The 22554-nt window shown below is 30.8% G+C and overlaps 1 protein-coding gene, 1 non-coding gene and 1 pseudogene across 8 annotated transcripts in view; 1 reads left to right on the top strand and 2 right to left on the bottom strand.

The window, feature by feature from the left end:
- Positions 1–22554, bottom strand: part of Wdr62 (WD repeat domain 62) — a 249240-nt gene that overhangs the window by 96843 nt on the left and 129843 nt on the right. The window lies entirely within an intron of this gene.
- LOC148934854 (E3 SUMO-protein ligase ZBED1-like) lies at positions 5617–16798 on the top strand (annotated as a pseudogene).
- On the bottom strand, positions 9250–9323 carry TRNAM-CAU (transfer RNA methionine (anticodon CAU)). Its single transcript has one exon. It is a non-coding gene; the product is annotated as a tRNA-Met (tRNA).

The raw sequence follows: 22554 nt of genomic DNA, 5'->3' as shown, positions 1-22554 counted from the left end.
GATTAATGTTCGTTCGTCATGAGGAAAGTACTCAAAGCTAAAGCTCTTTTCACGAATGGCTCTAGGATCGAAGCTCATAGAGACGAACACCTATATTCCCTCACTTAACAGATTCATCAAATAACAGATTTATCAAGCTCCCAGTTGAATCATGTTCACAGCGAAAGCATGGGCTATACTTCAAGCCCTCAACATCATTACAAAACTCAAGTAGGAAGCCATCATTTTCAGCATCTTAAAATCACTTTATAATAATATAAACAAATGTGATAACTAAATTAAACTTAATTTATTGAATTAGAGAAAAAAATACTATTGGCGAATAAACTGCAACTCGACACTATACTATTCTGGACTTTTATTCACAGAGTATCCTAAGAAACGAACGTGCGGAGTAGATCGTCAAGGAAATAGCTTGAAACAAATTTAAGTCATATTTTAAACTAGTGCTCGGAATTAGTTGCACATTTCGGTCTGATTTGGGAGGCTTCCCCCACCATCACTTGAGACTCAGCGGCCAAGTCGCCGAAGCATCGGCTGTGTCTCAGAAGTATCGCCGTATGAGAAATATGCTATCTGTATGCTTTTTGCTCCAAACTGTTATTTAGATATCTTCTTTGTTAAATTATTTTTATTTTTATAAATAAATAAAATGTTGAATTTTCTATTATTAATATACTACATTGTGCTTTATTTATGTGTTTTATTTCAAACGTAGTAGATCAAATATCTCAAAAAATATAAAAGATATAAAAACATATTTCAGACAAAAGTTTTATAACTTCGAGAGGGAAAGATGATAACATTATCAATTTCATTGTAAATAGTATTACTTTCGAGCTTTTTTTATAGCCATCGTTTTTTTAAATAGTACATATTTTTTGTTATGCAATATGATTCCTCTAATTTTTTTGGATATAAAAGTATTAGTAGGACACATACAGATTAATTTAATGAGAGACATTAAGATAATATTTTATGTTACTACGTATGAATAATACTAGTTAATTCTAACAAAATATAAAATTTACTTATTTATATATTATTAATGATGCAAGAATTTTAGCTATTAAGACCCCAGAATGAGTAGTTACCGCGACTATATTGGAATCGTGACGTCATAGATAAGAAATGACATAAAGTTTATAACGGTAGTTTTGCAAATAAAGAGATATTTGACTAAAATAACACCTGATATGGCTTTAAAACACTCGTGAAAATGAACGGCTGCTATCTTTCCCCTTCGAATCAATAAATAGCTGTAAAGGGCACTTGAAAGGAGCCTGTTCAGGCAGAAAACACACGATTTGACAGCTATTGAAAGAAGTGGAAAAAATGCTTTCATATATAATGTCTGACGATAATTTTAGCTGTCGCCCACTTTTACGAATCTAAGTGTGAAACAAGTCATATCTGCATGATTAAGCACACAATAACGAAAATAGCCGTTATATTATAAAAAAAATTTCGTTGTCTGCATGTCACTTGTATAAAGATGAACAAGGACAAGAATAAGATGAACAAAGATATGAACTTCTATTTTTCACCGCGACGATACATCGCTACCGTCAACGCGGAGTTCTTCGCTGAGTAGTTAGGGGCTTTAATATTTTTCCTTAATTTGAATCAACTTTTAAATAATATATTTATATTTATTTATATTTATATTTATATTTATATTTATATTTATTAAATAATATATTTATTTCCTTTTAAAGATATAGTTTAGACTAGTTTTATTATTACTTAATAATTTCTATTATTTAATTAACTTTATCGGAATTTCATAATTAATTAATAGTTTGATAAAATTGGTTATGAGATTATAATATTTTAACGTGCAATGTAGTTTAAATGCGTAATATGCTCTATTTTTTCCTTTTTATTTATTTATTTATTTATTTATATCACAATGGGAGGATATTTATTTCTATTTTAATCAAAGATATTTTTTTAGATTCTTTTATATATATATATATATATATATATGTGTGTGTGTATGTGTATATATTTAAGTATTTTAAATTACATAAGGTTTATTGTTTTATTTGTGTGCGTGCGTGCGTGCGGCGTGTGTGTTTATGGTTCTATTAATTTTATCATATATACTTTCATGATTATTGTTTCCTCTGTGATTGGTTTTTTTCTTTAATGTAATTTTAAAAACGATCTGAACAATCCACTACTCTTTGAATTTTCATTAATATTTTATTGCAAATAGAACATCTGGTCTTAATATTTTCTGAGACTGAAAATGCAGAAGCTGTGCCCTGCCCCAAGGGTCATAGTTTTATATTCCTCGGAATTTACTGGATCGAAACACTCTTCGCAAATCCTTTTCCTTAGCGTTGAGCTTTGGTAATATATATTGCTCATTTGGTCTTCTGTTTCCTTTCCTGTTATACATTTTAATTCGGGTATTTCTAATTTTTAAAATGATTCATTATTTCCTTCTGTTGTTTTTGCATCTTAAAGAAAAGAATTTAATTACAATTATGTTTATTTTATTAATTTACTATTTTTAATTTACTTACTTTTTCTTGCTTATTTGATAATTTCAAGAATTAATCAATGTTTTGTTCTTGTCGAAAAATGGATTGGTACTGAATGTTTCTTTCATTCGACAAAGCTCCTTGCCCAAGACAAATCAGTACAATATAGTAAATATTGAAATAAAAGTTTTGTAGCAACAATAACAATAATAATGAATGATAACAGTAATAATACAATTATAGTGAGTTCATTAAACTAATAAAGCCGGTCTAATATTTTTGGCAATATACCAAAGTATATATGAAAAACTTTTGACAATAAAAGAACAAGTTATGGATAAAGAAATTATAATTACTTTTATTAATAGTACAATAGCTAATTGCAGTGGTTAATGTCAAATATATTCTATTGATCAAGATTTATTAGGATTTCTGAAAGAAGAAAGGAAAATTGGCGGACGAATAGCATGCATATATAAGCGTTTGTAATTATTATGAAAATAATATGTGGGAAAGAAACTTTTCCATATGTGAATTCATATTAAAATAATCTTTAATTTCGTCATGAAAAAATATAAAATTTTCAAAAAATGTGTAACGTTATTAAAAAGATGCACTCTTATCAATTATCTTTATAAAATATTACTACATACATATAGTTTCAATTGTAGAGCAGCCAACTGCAATAATTAATGTATTCGATAACCTATTAACTTATTACTGATAAAAATTTTTAAATGTGTCATAACATTTTATCATTGCAACGCTATACAAGAAATAAATTACTAGTTAAAAAATAGATTATTATTAATAAAAATAATAATTTCTTTATTCATAACTTGTTTTTTATTGTCAAAAGTTTCTCATATATCCTTTGATATATTATCAAAAATATAGACCAGCTTTACCAGTTTAATAAACTCATATAATTATACTATAATTATATTATTAACTATAATTGTCTTATTATTGTTTTTATTATTATTATTATTGTTGTTCTTATTGTGACTACAAAATTTTTATTTCAATATTTATTAAGTCGGTAGGAAAATAATATCGGTTTTTAACTTTTAACTTTAAACGCATATATTTCAGCTCAGGATAAAGTATTAATCGAAATAAAAACTATTGCAATCAATTTTTGCCAACGAGAAACAAGTTTATTTATTTCAGTAACGTAGAATTCCAACATTCTGGAATCGATAAACTCTCGGAAGGCATTTTCAACAGCACCATGGTTGTTAAAGACTTTCTCTTGCAGGAAGTGGTCGAGGTGCTTAAAAAGGTATTTGGTTGGCGAGAGATCTGGCGAGTATGGTGGGTGAAGCAGAGTTTCGTAGCCTAAATTATTTAATTTCTGCAGCATTAATTGTGCGACGTGTGGCCGAGCATTGGCGTGAAGAAGAATGGGACCTTTTCTATTGACCAATGCCGGGCGCAGGCGTTGAAGTTTGCAGTGCATTTCGTCGATTTCTTGACAATATTTCTCTGCCGTGATGATTTTGCCTGGATTCAGGAAATTGTAGTAGATCAGACCGGCTGATGACCACCAAATCGTCATGATCTTCGTTTGGTGCAACTTCGACTTTGGGAAGTGTTGTGGAGCTTTGCCGTGGTCCAATCACTGTGCTGAGCGTCGCCAATTGTCGTATAGAATCCATTTTTCATCGCATGTTACAATGCGATCGAGGAATGGATCGTTATTGTTATGCAAAAAAAGCGCAGGGCATACATCATAACAAAAATTCTTTTTATTTTCATTCATAAGGCATCCATTTATCGAGCTTTTTGATTTTCCAAGTTGCCTTAGGCCCAAAACTGTTGACTTACGTCTAACTTTATAGCAAGCTCTAGAATCGTTGTGTGCGTTGTCTGCCTCGATCAACACCTTTAATTTGTCAATTGCCGATAGATTCTTCAAGGCTCTCATTTCCATTTTGAAATTTTTGAAACTAATATTGCATCGTCCGTTTACGGTTCCCTGACCGAATGCGCTGTTGATGTTATGAGTCGCCTCTGCTGCTTTATGGCCTAATTTGAATTCGTACAAGAATATCGCTCGCAGTTGCTTCTTTTCTTATGAATTCTCTAAATAATAATGGATACAAAATAATAGTAAAAATAAATGACAGAGAAATACAGAGCAAAATCTGTGTTTTAAATAGTATATAAAATGAATATACTGAAAGAAATATTTATTTACAAAAACAAGTAGCAAAGTCAAATAACATAAAACCGATATTTTCCTACCAACCTAATACTATATTGTACTGATTTGTCTTCAACATTCTTTCACGCAATCAATGTTATTAGAGACGCAACCAATGTTAATGAGATTAACCCATTGATTGAAAAATTGAGCGCACGAACGAACACGGATAGCACGCGTACATAGACGTTATAATTATTTTTCAAAAATGATAAATCGAAAAATAACTTTATTATTATGGTTGGATTCGTATTGAAATAATCTTTAATTTTGTCATAAAAAAATGCAAAATTTAAAAAAAATATATAAAGTAGTGAAAGATTTGTTTAAATTTTTTGTAAATTTTTTTACATTACTATTATAAAGTACTCTTGTAACTATTCAACTTTTATCCAAAAACATTTTTTTGTATCTCTTATAGTTTCGACAATATTTGAAATAAAAAAATGAATTTTTTTGAAGAGGGTGTTTTATTCCCTAAAACTCAAAACGGGCACGTATAAAAAAATACGTGTCCCTTATGTTATATTTCTAGAATATAACATATTCCAAGCTTATCAAAATCGGAGGAGAACACTTCCATACCCTTCCTTGTAAGTGCATTTTAAAAGATGAAACCTCGAAATAAAATTAAAATAACTAAAGTAATACCTTTAAAATAACTAAAGTGATATTTTTCGCTCCATCCAATTGTTTCTTTCCTAAAGATCAAAAGCAGATCGTGTTACAATCATGTAAATTTTACGACTTTGCAACTTTTTACGAGTAAGCCAAAGATGAAACAAAAAATATCACTATATTGGTTTTAAAATCGGGAACTTTTCCTTTAAAATCATATCAAGAACATTGTTCTAGCATGCCTAGTTGAGTTATTAGATCCCAAAGTAAACTCTGCATTTCGTAAGATTAAGTACCACCGGCCTTCACGTTACCCGATATGCTCTACGAAGAGATTATTCATCATGTGTGATATATTTTTACAGTTTAAAGTATGCTGACTGTGTTTAAATTGTGTGAAATTGTATGTTTGAATTGTTTTTTTTTTTCAAAAAAATTTTTCAACCCCTGCACAGTACAGTACATCACCAATAGAGAGAGGCACGGCTAAATATTCTCTCATAAAAAGAAAATAACACACTTCATTGTAATTAATCCGCATAAGATTCGATATTGAGTTTCTCAGTATATTTTGTTTGCAATATTTTGTTTGCATCACTCAAAACTTTTTTGTCTGTTATGTCTTTAACAGAAAAACAGTTTATTCAAAAATAAAACATCTTAACGAAAATCAAGTGACTCAGATCGCTTTGATCTTGAAAAATAATCTCAACGATACGTAGCTACTAGATTTAATGTAAGTCAATCTGTTAACTCATGTATAGGCGAGTTACCAAGACACGGGGCTTTAACGAAGAAGAAGAGATCAAAGTAGATACATCACATCCGCTCGGAAAGATCATAACATTGTTAACATGATTATGAGAAAACATACAAGTGCTCGTTACATAGCTTAAAGCTCAATTTTTTTAAGATCGGTGAAGCAATCAGAGACTGTGAGCAATCAAAGCGCCCGGAATAGCTTGAAAGAAGCTGACCATGAAACCAAGCACGTGCTAATATTAATGATTGCTTATCGATCCAAACTCAGTTGGATATGCAAGAATTCACATCGACTGAACTTAGAGACAGTAGAGGTAAGTTTTTTTCGAATCTCGTTTTTGTTTTGTCAATAATAGATGAGTTTGTGTCTGGCGACGACATAATGAAAGATTCGATCGTGTCTGTGTCGCAGCAGCTCGAGCGTTTAATGGCGGCTCGCTTATGATTTAACTAGAAATCACTATGATCCAACATACAAACTTAATAGTAATTCTTCCTCTGAGTCTAACAGTAACCCAAAATATCAATGAGATTCTTCGTTCACAAGTTCTATTTTATTGGCAAAAAATTGGAGACCAATTTATTTTACGCAATGCAAGATAACGTTCGTTCTCACTTCATTGCAAGAGAATTTGTAGGACCATTTCATGGTTCTCGACATCTCAGTTTTCATCCAGTGATGAGTCCAGATTTAAATTCTATTGACGTTCGGAACTTGATAAGTTGTCAGTTAAAAGTTAATAAGAAGTTATTCAAAACAATCAATGACATCAACAGAATTGGAAAGAATTCTCTAAAAGAACTTCGCATAAATTTTGTGCGGAAAATTTTTTTGGTTTTCGGTCAAATCGCTTCAAATTTTAATATTTTGCCTGTTTATGTCAAGTTAATTAATGCCCGTTTCCTCCAATATGATTCAAAATTTGAACCGAGTTTAAATGTCGATCAATGACATTTTGTATTCCACCAAATTTTTCCATCAAATTCAAGTCAGTTAAACGACGTTCATTCTGAATGCCCATTTTTGGTTAACAATTAACAAGTTTGAACGGCGTTTAAGTAAAAGACGTAAGATGTATGTGGAGATATCAATATTTGAGAGTATGTGCAATGTATTTTCTGTACTTAGTTTCGTATACGTATACAAAATTTAACATGGATTATTATGGCATATTATAATATTTTATCATTATCCGAAAATATTATAAGATATGATATTTTCATCGGATAAGATTGATAGAAGACTCTTAAATTACGTATGAACTATTTTTGAGGATTTAGACGACATTAAAAAGATTTCGCCTAAATAAAAATAGTGTTTTATTGATATTGAAGAACATAGAAGAAGCGTTAACATTTCTATCTAACAAGTATGTAAATTTTTTTATTGTAATTATCCTCATATCATATACTTAGAGAAACTACTGATTAATATAAATATTTATTTTTACAGAAATAATCCTATAACTCCAATGCAGCAATTTCTTTTAACACTTCGATTGTTTACAACAGGATCTTTTATGATATTAATATTAATATTATATATTAATATTTATTATTAATATTAATGCTTGATCATCTCGTCTATTTTTATCGTCAAATTTTTCAACTGAGTTCGTTGCGCATCCTTTCCGTTATGCTCATTATGCACTAATCATATTGCTTGATACAAATTTAATTTGAGGTAGCAGGCATTAGATATACATTTAGTTGATCGAAACTAAGATAAAGTTGAAGGAAAACAAAAAACAAACTGACCGAAGATTAACTGCGTTTAAAATTGAACGTAGTTTACAGGAACTCTGAATTGAACCACGTTCAGAGGAAACGGGCATAAAAGTCCTCATGGACACAAGTCCCTAAATGCCTTAATCTTTGCACCAGGATTCTTCGGAAGATCTTCACATCTTATACAAAAAAATAGTTAAAATAAATCTTTTTTATTAACTTATTTTTATTAACATTTTTATTAATTACGAATACTGCGTAATACTGTACACATATCACGAAAAAATATATTGAATATAATATCATGAAAAAGATATCACATTTTTATAATATTCCGAACTGGACATAGCAATAATATTCCGAAAAATATTATTGCTATGTCCAGTGGACTCCACGATTCTTTTCTTTTACGGAACGAATGCGCGAGCTCCGATACATCGTAACAACCGGGAAGTAACTCGTTACTTGTAACGAAGTTACAGTTAGAGTTACTTTTTTTCGGTAAATATAACTTAACTTCTTTTTTCCATTTATAACTGTAACTTAACTTAATTACATTTTTTTAGTAACTAATAACTAATTTAATAGTTCTTTTCATCGTTACTTTATATATTTCAAATTTATTTGTAATTTAGGAGAATAGAGATTTTATCATACTCTCTCTCGCAGCGCGTCGAGCGCGAGAGAGTACGATAGCACCTCTATCCTTTTCTCGCAACGCGTTGAGCGAGAGAGAGTACGGTAATATCTCTATTCTCCTCGCACAACGCTTCGAGCGTGAGAGAGTATTCCGATTCTCTTCTACCATCCGAAGATAGTCAAACGCCGAGCACATATAGCGTGGCTCGTGTTCTGTGTGCGTGCTTCGCGCTGCGCCCCACCACTGTCCTACCATCGCTACCGTGATGCAGAATGCCATTTCTGACAGCAATGTATTCGAGTACTCCATGTTTTATTTTATCCTTTGTATTCTTAACCGAATGTTAAACAAGAATAAAATAATATGTAGGAGCACTCAGATGACATTTCCGAACTCAGTTTTCATGTGATTGGTAGATATGGTATATTGGTTAGATATAAAATAAGAATGATCAAACGATTCGACTGCTATTAAGCTGTTTAATGAATAATTGCGCTATTGGATGGACTCACTATATTCTCTACGTGATTCAAAACATGGACGTGCACGAACGGAAAATACGCAATCAAAAATCGAAGTTTAAGTGTGAATTGGTACAAAGGATAAAAAAATCGACAATGTAAGAGATTCATATTCTTAAACGAATACAAATAGTATTAATATCTATTGATCAAGAACAGTTTTAATTTAAAACGGGAAAAGAGTTTTCTATTAACACAAATTCTATATAGCATTGTAGCGGTTGGTGATGGAGGAGCGTTGTTCACGATATGATGAATTTTGATGACGAAAAAAGATGTTGGCCGCAGTGGGATTCGAACCTAGGTCCTCAGGTGTATGAGACTTGGCGCGCTACCACTGCGCCATGCGGGCCATGGTGCTTTTCGTGGATATTTTGCTAGATATTAGTTGTGTGAGCGGGGGACCGCCACAGCACAAATTTTGCTGCAATATAATTGCAGAATTTGTGCTGTATAAGATAGTGCGAAATAATTTCAAAGTTATTTCGTTTTTTTTAATACAGATATAAGATAAAAAAATCGAAACAATGATAAAAAAAACGTCCCAATCGTCGAATGAAGATTGTAAAATGCCATGGCCAGCATATGCAAAAATATTTATAATACAAAAAAAACTTGGAAACCAGAAAAACTTGGCATTTTTGTGTAAAATTTGCATTGGCAAGAAAATCATACATACAAGTAGAACTTCAACTATAAATTTCAGAAAATATATGAATGTAAATTTTGTTTATTAGTACGCTATTTAAAAGAATTCTTGTTTCTTGCATGAGATTAAGATAATTTTGGATACTCATATATTATGATTATATATTATATATTAAGAGCCACTCCTTAATAATATTATTATTTTGATAGATTTGATAGAGCATAAATATGAATTTTAAAAGCAGTAAAAAGGAAAGAGGAAGATAGAGAATAAATAATAAATAAATAATTATTACTTTACAGTGGAATAATAGTTTTATGAAGTTTTTTATACTCTAATATTTCATTTATTTAAATTAATGACTTTGTTATATATTAAAATAAAAAAAAATCTATAAAAATTAACCATATTTCTATGCAAAATTGTAAATGTTTGCTTTCTCATAGTATCTTTGAAATAACACATTTGTTTATGTTATAAAAATCAATGTCTCAAAGGCATTTTATATAAAGTCCATTTTGTAAATAATATATGCGTTCAGTCTTTGTTTTCCTCTCATCAAATGATCGCTTATTTATATTAATTAAATAATGAATAAATGTTTTATTATATTATATCCTAACTTTTATTACTCGTTTTTAAAATAATAAAAACTTGTAAAAATGACATAATTTAATATAGGAATATATTAATATTGTTGGAGCTCAAGTTTCCCGCGTTGCGCGTGAACCACTGCGCTATGACGCCGCGATATAAATCGCGAGATCTCTCTATCCCCTCCCCTTTACTGTATTCCTCGTTCATTGTTCTTCTCATCGGGCTCGCTCGCTGTGCTTTTCGCTACGTGTGTGGACTCTTCAATATATAATAAACTCAACGTAAAGATTACGGGTCGTTATCGTTTCTTTCCTGGCACACCCTTCTCCTCAACAGGTTATGGGCCCAGGTCATGCGAACTTATAGTATTATAGTTATACACGTCGAAAAGAGATAAGATCGCACGTGCTAAGTATACGGCGGTTTATTGCATCAGTGTTCAAGATGGCCGCATACAGCATAACCAGGATCGAAATGCTGACCAAGACAAACTATGACACGTGGAAGATACACATGGAGGTTTTCTTAATAAAAAATGACGAGTGAGAATATATCAGCGGCGTTAAATTGAAGCCGAAAATTACATCGAACGATGAGTCGAATTTGAGAGCAGAAGCGGAATGTATCAAGAATGGCAAGGTCTGACATAATTTTATCAATCGGCGCCTCAAAATTAAAACAGGTAAAAAATTGCATCACGTCCCGAAAGATGTAGCAAAAACTAGAAAGCATTTTTATCAATCGCGCGGACCCGTTTGAAAAACTACTCTATTAAAACAATTGATTTTACAGCGAATGCGCGACGTCTATGGTGGAAATACTTCTGTCCCAAGCGGTGTCAAATGCATACGCAAACGAATGGTGCTATGACAAAGGAATTAAAGAATGTCATATATAACGATACCCGAGACATGGTCAATCGTCCGAGAGGTGAGAAAGTTATAGACAGCAGATTCGTTTTATGGAATAAATACCATCTCAATGATCTGGAGACAAAGGCAAGAATCATCACTAAGGGTTTGCCCTACGCCCTGGTATGAATTATGACGAGGCTTTCTCTCCCGTCGCACTAGTTTTGAGTTCTATCTGCCTCGCGACTGCACCAGCATCAAAATGTGGGATGATGATCGAGCAAATCACTGTGATAGCGGCGTATCTTAATGGCGTACTGGAAAAGACAATATATATGGAAGCTCCGGAAATGACAGAAGAAATTTTGGAATTCTTAACGAGAATCGAATCGAAGAAGATAACAACTCACGTAAAAACCCAAAAGATGCTCGAGACCCTCCGTGCAGGAGATAAAGTGTGTCTGCTGAAAAAGGCATTGTACGGCTACGTCAGACCGGTCGCCAATGGCACATTCACTTAGAGGTCGACGAGAGCTCAAGAGCCTGGGGGACTACCCAGTCCGGGATCCCTGCGTTTATTTCCGTGGTCGAGGAGCAGATTTGGCGATTATAATTGTCTACGTGGATGATATCTTAATCATATCTCGAAACAGTTCAAGATAGCAAAATTCAAGAATGGGCTAAAAAGAAACTTCTTGATCAAGGAATTCCGTGAAGTGGGGCGTTGCCTTGGAATTCGTTCAAAGTGAGGGATTTTCGATCCAGAGAGGTTCTGGAGGAAGTGTTATCTCGTTTCGGGATGACAAACTGCAAGCCTGTATCCACGTCCATAGCATCAGGCCTGGGGTCGTCAGAGATAGAGAGACGAAATACCGAGGATGCCAAAAAAGCAAAGAAAGCCTTTTAACTCATGAGTTCGCTGATGTATTTAGCAACGGCAACGAGGCCTGATATTGCGCACGCAGTCAGCTAGCTGAGTCGTTTCAACGACTGTCATGACAAGACCCACTGGTTTATCGTTAAACGCATGCTGCGTTATTTACGGGGTACGTTCGACTCCGGCACCTCATATAAGCGGACAGGTTGCTCGCTGATACGTGGACGCCAATTGGGCGAATTGCCCCGACGATAGAAAATCATATACCAGCTACGCATTCATTCTAGCTAATGATCCTGAGAATCCCTAAAGCAACGGACCGTTACTTTATCTTCGACCGAAGCAGAGTATATAGGGATATACGGCGATTTCTCATTCGGCTTCGACAATTTGGCCGATATCCAATTATTCGATAAATTGGATGCACAGAAACTCGTAGCAAATGCAGTGTTCCATTCGCGCGACGAAGCGATATAGACACCCGGTACTTAGTGCGAGAAGCTGTAAGAAACCACGGTATAGAGCTAAAGTATGTGCCGATGAAAGACATGGCTGCCGATGTACTTACGAAGAGTTTGACAGGTCATCGCAAATGCTTAAACCCGTTAGGATCCTTTAGTTCTCGCACAATGAGGGGAAGTGTTGGAGCTCAAGTGTTGCGCGTGAACCACCGCGCTATGACGCCGCGATATAAATCGCGAGATGTCGCGATTTATCTCTCTACCCTCCCCCCCCTTATTGTATTTCTCGTTCTTCTCATCGGGCCCGCTCGCTGTGCTTTTCGCTACGTGTATGGACTCTTCAATATAATAAACTCAGCGTAAAGACTACACGGGTCGTTTCTTTCCTGGCACATCCTTCTCCTCAACAAATATATTAATTCCTTATTCTTATATAAAATTGAAAAAATAATCTCTTGTTTGCATAAAATATTGTAGAATATATATACAGTGTAATATTGTAAGCTATACATAATAATAATAAATTATAAATAAATATAATGGCGAAATATATGTGAAAACCAAGTCAACAAAATGTTAGCAGAATGTCGACAGATTGGCAACAGTATAAAATTAATAGACAAAACATCCATACTTATTGGAGAACATAGATAAGGCAAAAATTAAATTGTCAAAGAAACTTCTAATGAAGATTCCTTGAATAATATTATTCCAAATAAGCAACATATATTGAAGATGGAAAGACCTCAATAGTTACTCAAAAACAATTGGATAAAGCTCTATTGCGCTTTATTGTTGAAAATATTCAACCCCTTTCCATTGCTAATATTCCAGCATTTATTAATCTTATTAGAATTGGACTTCCTTCACATATTTCTGTAATGTGCAGAAAGACATTAAGAGAAAGATTTTTTAAAATAAAAACTGCTCTAGAAAAGAAATTAGCGGAAATAGAAATAGTTGCAACAACGGCAGATTTATGGAGCAAAGCGAAAAGGTTTATACATACACACATAATTTATATTAGTATTTATATTCTATTTTGACGTTTTCATTTCTTTTTTTAGAATATACATAAATTTATATAATAGACTATGCGCTTTCACTGTAGACATGAGAACAGTAGTTGATTAGATGTTTTCTTTGTTCATTTGTATAATGAAGAAGAGAACAGATCACATATATCTCTGTCTTTCTAAATGTTGTTGCGCATAGATACGTATATAGATGCGCAATCTATATTGTAATGTATATTTGTATAATATATATATATATATATATATATATATATATAAAATGGGTATATAATATATATATATATAATACCCATTAGTATGGGAGGGTAGTATATATATAGGGTGTCCCGCAACTCGCGACCGAAATTTTTATGACATATTCCTGACTTAAAAATAAGAACGAAAATTCTAATATGAAAATGCCGAGGCTATAATAATTTTTAAATTAATAGCGATTAAAGTCGATCTAATCATAGAGCTAACATTTCACGCGCTCAGGCATGATGATATAACAAATGAGCGCTACCACGAGGGTCCTCTTAATGTCATCGAGATTATTATACAAATATATTAATGATATACTATTGAAAGATATTTATTAGATTCGGAAAAATAAACGGAGACTGACTGGATTTGAACTCGGGATCCCTCGTTTACTAATCTGACACTTAGTCTGGCACGACCACGACGGCTCCTCTCTGTTAACTGTTTATATTCCGAATCTCTTTCATGACCGCTTACGGTCGTCTAATTCCTACAGCTCGGCCATTCTGGCATTACATTCGTCCCGAATGTACCAAGTCTTCATCTACCGGAATTTTATCCGAAACTTGGAGCTTCTGCTCCCGAATTCGTTCACTTTTTGAACGATCGACACGACATTGGAGTACTTTTACTCCCCGACTTTTTCGTCCACTTTTTGAACAATCGACATGACATTGGAGTACTTTTACTCCCCGACTTTTTTCGTCCACTTTTGAACAATCAACAACACATTGGAGTATTTTAACTCCCCGAATTGGTTCATTTTGAACAACATACAAACGACACACACAAAATCGACTGAATTCTCCCTATCAGGTAACATAGGCTGTATCCTCTCTGACATGGGCTGAATCCCACTTCTGAGATGAAAGATATTTATTAGATTCGGAAAAATAAACGGAGACCGACTGGAATTGAACTCGGGATCCTTCGTTTACTAATCTGACACTTAGTCTGCACGACCACGACGGCTCCTCTCTGTTAGCTGTTTATATTCCGAATCTCTTTCATGACCGCTTACGGTCATCTAATTCTTACACTATTATGTTTTTATTGAGAAATTATTTTTGTTTTTTTATTAATTTAATTAAAATTTAAATTTATAGAAGTTATTTAGGAATAACAATCCATTGGATCTTAATCCTAAAACTTTAGAGAGAATCGGCTGCACTAGCTTGCCGCAGGATGACTGAAAAACATACATATGATATTTTAGTTCAGGCAATTAATTCACTCTTTCTTGAATACCATATCCAAAATAAAATATGTTGTACAACAACCGACAATGGATCAACTTTTGTTAAAGCTTTTCAGTAAGTTAACATTTCAAATACATTTTGTATATTTTTTAAAAAGTTTATTACACTGTAAGAATATGTTTCTATATGGATAATATTTATAATATTTATGTATAAAAAATTTATTTAATATATAATACATAAGATATTCTATTTAATAAAACTATCTATTTCTTTTATCTTTGTAATAAGATCGAATAAAAAATATATGCATGGCCTATGTATAGAGGGAGAAACAAATAATAATAAAATGTTTTTCAAAAAATTGATTTTTTAGAATTGAAAGTTGATTATCATTTTTTCAAATAGATTTTTTAGAAAATAATAATCAGTTTCATATGATCTTGAAAAATCGATTATTTTGAAAATTAATTTTATTATTATTATTTTATTTTCTTCCAAACCAGACAATTTTTGTTTAAACATATTTTTTATCTGATCTTATTTCTGCGAAAATAAAAGAGATAGTCATATTAGGTAAGACATTCTATATATAATTAATATGTATAAAATATAATTAAATAATATACATAATTATTAAAATAGATATAATTAATAATATAAAATATTTTAATATACTTTATAAATAATCTTATTAAAAATTTCCAAAAGGATGAAAATGATGAAAAATCTATAGAATTTCACAATTAAAGTGAACTTATGGTTGAGGCAGAAAATATAAATGTAGAAAATTTATTTACTCTTCCGCCACATCATAGATGTGAGTCATACTTTGAATCTTGTTGTGAGAGATTATAAAAAAATTTTAGATAGTGATACTATATATAAGAAAAAATATAGAATAATATTTGTCAAACTACTAAAATTGTGAACTAAACAAAATCAATCCACACAAATCGCAGATAAAATAAAGGAAATTAGTGGTGTCCTGTTATTAAGGACTCCTGTTATTAAAAAGGTAAAAAAATTTTTATAGCAGACTATAATAAATATGAGACTTATTCGGATTTAGGACTGGTGACATTCATAATTTTTTTATTATTACATCGAGAAGATAAAAAATTTAGGTCCTTTTCATCATTTCTTATATTAAATAAATTATATATTATATTGTATATTATATTTACTATCCTTTGATATTGATTATATTGATGAACAAATTTATTTTTAGTTTTTATTGTGTTTTCATTCACCATTGCAAATATACTTTCTCTTGAAATAATAACAATTGTCTAAATTTCTTATCTCATTTTCTAAATTTTTATTTTAATAGATGGAACTCTACTTTTGATTCCATATTATAACTAGTAACACTTTTGAAGACTGATTCCGAAAAAATTAATCAGTGTCTAGATTATTGCAATTTGCAAAGATTAACAGAAAACGAAATTAAATTTATAGAAAAATATTCTCAGGTACGCTAGTTAATAACAAGTAAATTTAGTGAATTGTAAACTCTAATTTTTTTTTTGCTTAAATTAGATTATGGAGCCTTTGGCTCGAGCATTAGATATATTATAGAGTGAATCAGGGATGTACATGGCATTTGTTATCAGTTTTGAAAACCTTACAAGAAAAAATGGAAAAGTTTAACAAAAATGGATTTACATATTGTTAGTCATTAATCATAGCTATTCAACAACGTTTAATTAAAAGGTAATTTGTCAATTAACATAAATTTCTTCTTAAATAAAGAAATAATATTTTTTCATTAGTTCTGATATTAAAGATGTTATAGAATTTACTATATTAAATTTTAAATTTTGCACGTTATTCGAGAAAAAAGAATTAATCGTCGCAAGTTGTTACATCCAAAATTTAAGTTGAACTGGCTAAATAAAGAAAAAAGAAAAATTGCTAAAAATTATTTAGAAGTTATTAGGAATTACTTCTACTGAAAATCTCCTCAAATACTAATGAAAGATTCAATGATCACGACGATTTTTTTTATTTTAATCAGCAACAAAAAAAACTGAATCCTTACAAGAAGAATTGTATCGTTTTTTCAATTCAAGCAATTGCAAATTGATATGTTAAATGATTATACTAGAATCAGGAAATTTTTTTATTAAATATAACACGGCACTTCCAAGCAGTGCGTCTGTCGAAGGAATGTTCAGTGTCGATGGTTCCGTAATAATGCCATAGAGAGAAAATCTTCACGATAATATAATCAAATTCTTTTAAAAATTATTAAAAATTTTTATTAAAATTTTGAATAAATAAACGTTCTACCCGCTATAAAAAAACAAAAAATCAATATATGTATTATTTTTATTGTAGCTTCATATTATGTTACTTCTTTAATTTTTTTAAATAAAATTGTATAATTCGTAAAAGTAAATAAATTTCTTTTTTTAAGCGATTTTAATTATCAATATTACGCAGAATGCCTTTGAATCCAAGTTCTATATCCAATCCTCTTTTTTACATTATTGCATTATCATATTCAACACTATGTCATATTCAAAATTGCAATAAATATCCTTTAGTTTTATTAACTAATGGTTTGTTCAAATAATTAGTCTTCAATCTGTGAACAATCTGTTATCTTAATGTCTATCACAGTTAATTTTTTATGAAATCATAATTTTTTTCCCTTAGAAAAATTTTTGAAATATTTTTTCCTTTAAGATTAACTTTCTTCATTAGAGTATTCTATATCATATGTCACGGTTCTTTCTTTTTTCGGAATTTTTTTCTAAAATTTCTTAGAGATCTATTTTGTTTTGTCCTCTTTCTGTTCTACTCCCTTCATCAGTTAATCTGCTAATTCATTTCCTTCAATAACGATGTGAGAAACCTAAGTATTATGTCACAATCTTATTAAATTTAAATAGTAGCTAATATTCAACTCTAATATGTATATCACTTATATAAAAGATTTGATATAAAAAAATGTGGCGCCAAGTTACAGTCTTATCTCGAAAGTTAAATGTATTACTTTTAAAAAATGTAAATCAATCAATGATTCGTATCTTTGTATTTCCAATAAAATCTTCTTATTCTAAAACGCAAGTGATAGTAGCTTTAATTCTTTTTAAAAAATAATGATATCATAAAATTGCGTTTAACTTAATTAATATGTATATCATCTATATATAATAAAAGATTTGATATAAAAAAAATGGCGCCAAGTTATATAATCCCATTACCTCGAAAGTTACATGTATAATTATTTTTAAAAAAATATAAATCAATCAATGATTCATATCTTTGCATTCTCATTGAAGTCTTCTTATTCTAAAATCCAAGTGATAGTAATCTTTAATTCTTTTTCAAAATTATGATATTATAAGATTGCGTTTAACCTAATACTTAATACCTAATACCTAATACCTAATTTAACTTAAATGATATGTATCTAACATAAATAGTAGTAGCTTTTATTTTATCTCAATATATGTATACATAATATTCCGGCATATCCTGTAAAGAATTTTTAAATATATGTATATTTAAAATGGAAAATTTAATTACAAAGAATTAAAGAGATAATAGTACAAAATAAAAAAAAATTAATTTAAATAAAAAAATTTTTATGTAAAAGAACTTGGCGCTGGATAAAAAAAATAACACAACTTAAAGTAATAATATATATAATAATAACATTAAAGTAATAAGAATACAGTTTCTTGCACATAATATATGCCGTCATATTACTTTGTAAGAAATAAACTTAATCTTATATCAATCTTATATTAATCTTATATTGCTCGAACAATATACACATACTGGTCATTTTTATTGCTGTCAATGTTCCTTAAATCTTGTCATTATTTTTTTAAATAAAAATTTCTTATTTTTACTTTGTTATTATTTCAATCAAGGTCTAGCAGCGTCAAGTTTTTTTATATAAAAATTTTAGATAATCATTAATTAATCAATAAGTAATTAATTAATCAAGATTAATCAATAATTAATCATTTAATGATTATTTAATTATTGATTTAATTGATTATTTAATTATGATTGCGTAGTAATTCTTCTATTATACATTTTAAAAAAAAGTTATGTGTAAAATTATAACTATCACTGCAGATAATTTGGAAACCCATGTAACAATTTTACGCGCATTTTTAAATTTGTAATGTACAAATAAACTTTTTGTGCTATAAGATTGATTACATTTACAATTAAATATAAGTGTATAGAAATGATACGATATAATGTAACGTGAAATAATACTTTTACATATAGAAATAATACTTTATATAATTACATTATTGCAAATTCAAATTTTAAATTTACAACATAATGTTCTTTTCAAAAATACTTATTTTGATTTTCACATTTTTATTTATTAATAATTTTTTATTATTTTTTATTATTGAATATAAACTTCCTTATTTTTGAACACAGTTTCGCGAATTTATTATTTTTTAAAATAATTTTTAATATCAGCTGCTAGAGATAGCTGTAAGACATTCAATGTCCAAATCCGCAATGATAGTTGTAATTTTACACGTTGTAATTTTAACTTTTTTAAAAATATATAATAAAAGAATTATTACGCGATAATTAATAATTAATAATTATATTTAAATAATCAATTAAATAAATAAATAATCATTGAATAAGTAATAATTAATCAGAACGAGAGAGAAAAAAAGAAAAGCGCGACGTATAGAGACATCGCGGTCTCTCATTCGCACTAGCGTCGAGTGTGTGAGACAGTGATGGGACACTCGAAATTCGGTATCACGTCTGATTATGCTTTCTCCCTCGATCGCGCATCTTGCATTAAGAATGCAACATCGAAGACACTTTCTAACTGTTGTAAATTTTCTTACTTATCGATCTTACGGATTATCGAGTCGGTGGATAAATCAGGCCGATAAGCCAGGGCCACTGTAGAATCGAGCGAATCATTGACAGACAGTGTACATTGTGCGACAATGATTCGGCTGATCCCGCCGGAACTCTAACTTATCGGCCTGATTTATTCAAGCAGGGTCGATAACGTCGATAATGCTGAATGCGCATGCGCGCTTCAGAAAGGACACATGCAGTAATGAATAATAATAAAAATAATAACTAATCTTTTATTTGTTTCATCTTTCTTTCTTTTTCTAATTTAAAAATGTATGAATTATATCTCCGTCGTGTTACAAGTCATATGCATCTTTATATTTATCTGTATAAATATATAATTCGTAATATATGCGTTTTAAATTAAACATTTATTCAAATAGATATAAACGACAACAGATTGTATAATAATGTATAATAAATAATTTATTAAAGTTTGTACAATAAATAGTTAAGTAATGTATAACAAAATGAAAATTTGAGCAATTCGTTGGAAAGACGATAACAGCAAGTAATTGCACAAGAATATTAAATTGATTATTCGGATACACATAATTTTATTTCTAATAAAAGAATATCTTTGAAAAACTTGTTATTAATTTTAATAAATTACCCAATTATCTTAATTTCAATCTCCTTCAGCATTATCGATGTTATCGATCCTACCTGAATAAATCAGGCCGAAGTTAGAGCTCTGGCAAGACCACGCGAATCATTGTCGCACAATGTACATTGGCTCTACTTGGACTCAGTAGCGCTTCGGTGACAGAAATTGCAATCGTACATTCATATTGGGCAACGAGGATAATGACGTTTCTTAAAGTAAAAATGTTCAAATCGGACTTTAATTTTTATGATAAAATAACATGTCGAGACGCGTCAAGATTCGAGACTGTACCGAAACCACACAAAGAATAATAACAAGAATAATAACATTCCTACTCCTGTTATAAAGTAGAACCAACATTTTTTTGTGTAAATTTTAACATATTGAATAAATATGTATGAATTGTTATTTTAACATTTCTTAGATTATTTTAATAATTTTACATTTTATATTTGTTAAGATCAATTAACATAGTAGACATATGTTAAATTTACATATAAATATGCAGATTATTTAACACACAAATTTTAACAAGGACGGATTTTAACACAAATATAAAATTTCTTTACTGTGTAATGTTGTATTTTTGCTTTGGTATAATAAATTTAATGTTTTAAGTCTCGCTTAATGTCGTTGCAATCAGTCTTTAGAAATATATTGTTATATCCGCGCGAATCTTCTGCGGCCAAAGTCGAGCCGCCGTATGGAGAAAAAGCAAAGCGCTCTCCGGAGCAACGGAGTGTTTGTTTATGTGATTGTTCTGTGACTCGCGACGTGCGGACGTGTGTCGGCCAAATTACTGTAGTTTGATATTGTTTGGTATTTCTGATTTGAATAAAGCCTTCATGTTTTGTAAAGAAGTGTTGTTTATTCCAAGCGCAGCTTCCTTCGGATTGCGCATGTGCGCGGTGACGCAAAAGACTACGAGAATAGTGACAATAGCCGCGAACGTAACAATATTATAAGAAATATAGTAGAAATATAAGATTTTTATATTTAAAATAGCAACAAAACATAACAGGAAGTTAACAGAGAACTGAAAAATAACGACTCATTACTTTTTTAGTAACTATAACTGTACACAAGTTATTTTTTAAAATCGATAATTAATTATTTTTCGAAAGGAAAAAACTGTTACTTTTACAAACTAACTTTCCCAATCTGGTAAAAATCATCCCGAATAATAAACTAAAATAATTTCTTAAGAGCTCAAGCTCTATGACGCCAGTCTGCCGAACATGTGAACTTCAGATTGTTGAGGGTCCGCTTTTCAAACTAATAAATAAACTATAAAGTCTAACAAAACTGTAACCGAACTAAATTAACAATTGGCAGCCATATGCGAATTATGCCTAAACATAAAGAAATACTTACAAGGAGATGATCCCGATTGTAAAATTCCAAATGAGATGAGCCATAGTCTATTTGAAGGAGGGGATTGGATGTAGTAAAATGGTTTATGTGAGTGGACTTTGATTTCTAAGAAAATTGCAAATAAAATTGGGCGCTCGATCAGCTGTGCAGTAAGTACAGTAACCGTGCAGCGATAAGCAGAAAAGTGACATAGCTGAGCAGCCTGAGGTACGCGGTACTTTTTTTCGTCCGTCCGACGCGAGTTCGAATCCCCTCAATGTTAAATTTTTAAAAACTCCATCCAACTTTAAATTTTTAAAAACTCCATCTCCATTAACGTTTACGGCTTCGAGGGAAAGGAGATTTTCCCGATATTTTCCCGGTTGACAATAAAGAAGGAAAAACACATAAATTTGCTGTACGTTCAAGATCCGCGCGATGACAACGCGGGACACTTTGCGTGCATCAAGAACCTGTCCCGTTTCGTAAGCTCGCAAATAAACAGAAAGAAATGCAAAAAATTCTTTTGCGACCAGTATACACATTTTAACAAAAAAAATTGTATACTATTTTATATTATAATTGTTTATTTAATACTAAAAAAAAAATCATGTTTTCTTTCTTTGCAGATGTTTACACTATTTCAGTTCATCTGAAAAATTGCATACATAGACTGCGAACAGATAAACGATTGCGCCATCCGATTACCGAGCGAAGACGAAAAGTGGCTCGAATTTAAGAATCACTTGAATAAGAAACGACTTCCATTCATGGTGTACGCGGACTTGGAGTGCGTATCACGGCATACAGAACTGGGAGAAACGGAAGGCGCGTCGTA

The sequence above is a fragment of the Pogonomyrmex barbatus genome, unplaced genomic scaffold (genome assembly GCF_055798465.1).
Source record: "Pogonomyrmex barbatus isolate J1 unplaced genomic scaffold, ASM5579846v1 scaffold7, whole genome shotgun sequence".
Lineage (NCBI taxonomy): Eukaryota > Metazoa > Arthropoda > Insecta > Hymenoptera > Formicidae > Pogonomyrmex > Pogonomyrmex barbatus.
Note: the sequence above shows the minus strand (reverse complement) of the source record. Positions and strands in the feature narration are given on the sequence as shown.